This window comes from Pinus tabuliformis, chromosome 7 (assembly GCF_031772625.1).
Source record: "Pinus tabuliformis cultivar Carrire ecotype Pingquan chromosome 7, CPIR1, whole genome shotgun sequence".
Classification (NCBI taxonomy): Eukaryota; Viridiplantae; Streptophyta; class Pinopsida; order Pinales; family Pinaceae; genus Pinus; species Pinus tabuliformis.
Genome location: NC_142293.1, coordinates 1,503,984,599 through 1,503,986,937, shown reverse-complemented (window position 1 = coordinate 1,503,986,937; position 2,339 = coordinate 1,503,984,599).

Here is a 2,339-nt window from a genome sequence, read left to right as displayed (position 1 = left end):
TGCATAAGTTGTAAAGGGGCTGAGGCGTTCCAAGAGGCACGTTTTTCAAAACTATCCCGATGATGTTTTCCGAGTACACATCCGGAACAAACACCATCTCTGCAAGATACCATTGGAAGACCTGTCACCATATTTTCTTTACATAGATTTTGAAGGGAGCGATAATTTAAGTGACCAAATCACTCATGCCAAAGTTTGCTCACTTAATCATTATAAGCAACAAATACCGAGAGAAGATTTGATGACCCAAAGTTGTTAAACTTATACAACCTTGTAGAATCATCATCAATGCTAGTAGCTAAAATATGTCTAGGATCTCTTAGGTCCTTAATTACAACATAGTGAGGTGAAAATTCAACGATTTTATCTTCACCTAAAGGAGTTATCTGATATACAGATAGAAGGTTGCTAGATAAGCTTGGAACACATAATACATCATTAAATTGACCATTGTCTAGATGAACAGTTCCAGTGCGTACAACACTAAGAGATCTATCATCACCAACATATATATTTTTGGTGTTAAAATCATTTAAAGAAGAAAACATGGCTTTGTTTTTGGCCATGTGATAAGAAGCTCTAGAATCAATGAGACACTCATGAGAATGAAAAGAAGAAGATACATTTAGTGCATAACCAGATTGAGATGCTTGACAACCGTTATTCTTGAAGATGAAGTTGAAGTTGAAGAGTGCTCCAAATGGATGTTGTGCTTCTTCATTGCTGCTTCCGAGGCTTTCCTCTTTTTAAAGCATTTGGATTCTAAGTGGCCATCTCGATTACAAAAGTGGCAATTTCTATTAGTCTTCTTCCCTTTGTTTTTATTTGCCTTATCATTTTGTTGAAATGATTTTTCATTTTGAGGCTAAAATTGCTTAGGACCCTTGTTTGGTTTAGGACCCTTCTTTTTAGGATACTACTTCTTAGGATTCTTTGAATTTGGTTGTTGTTGGGTGGCTAAGGCTTTCTTAGAAGAGTTTCCAAGATTAAGAAAACCAAGATATAAGAGCTTTTCTGTAACAGTACAAACTAAAAATAAGTTAATTTCTTAATTAAAAACATAAACAGACAAATAAGTTCATACCTATATTACCTGTAATCGAAGAGTGCCAGATGGAAACAAGGTTTTGGGGATGACTCTCCACCCAATCATAGGCTCAATTGTGCAAGGATCTGCAACAACTGGCCACCCCTGAGCCCTCAATCAACGTACTATTGCCAGTGACTCCTAAATCTTATAACATCATTCTCCCATGAGAATGCAAGATAGAAACTCAGAAAGATGGAATGAAGGAATGCCTCTCATCTCTCTCCCATCTATTAAGTAGAACAATATTGAAAGGGAAACCACATGCACACACTTCATGTGTCTACATGCAACTTTCTTTTGATTTTTAGTTTTCTTGTTTTATTTCCTTCTTTTTGATAGTTTCCTTGTTTTATTTATTCTTATCTAGAGCTTTAGTATGGTTATTACTATTTTTATTTTTATTATTTTTATTTATTTTCTTTGTATATATTTTTAATCTTATTTATTATTTAACATTTATGATTTATTATTTTTATTATGTATTATTAAGTGATTTATCTATTATTATTTATTATTTATTATTTTTATTATTTATTATTTATTATTTAATTTACTTCATGTTGCCAACACCCTCTGCTGAACTAGTATAACCAACAGGCATCGAAAGTCCCCAACACCCGGGAAATCTCAAGGAATCTCTGTCCTTTTTCCCACTTTCGGCACTAGGCATAAGCTTGACTCGGTCTGTATCCTAGTCCAAGGCTGGCCCCAAGGCTCGCACCTGACTCAGACCTCATCTGCCCCAAGGCAGGCATCTGGTCCAGTACTCAATGACCCCGGGCATCTTGCAAGGCTGGCCCACTCCCTCCACAACTACTAAGGCGCACAGCCCCAGGCATCGAAGTCCTTTACATCCCTTCCAGACTTCGGCATCCCAATCCAATAACAGGCACTTAGCCTAGAACATCAGGCACTTGGCCTCCTCAAGATGGTCCCATAGCTCTTCAAGAGCTATCCATCAAGAGCTATACACAAGACAAAGGAACCACTGGCATATGTAGTGTTGATTGAGTTTTGTCCCCAGCCCATATGGTATTACTTATTCTCCCTCATGCGTATGGGCTCGCATGAGATCATCAAATAAACCGGCCCTCACGGCCCAATGTGTAGTCCTGTCGATCATTACAGCTCAACATGCAACAATGCATTTGCTATACCATCATAGTATCATAGAAAATAATCCACATGCCAAGTCTTTTATGTCATCATGAAAATATTTATCATTGTTAATAACAAACTGCGTGCTCGT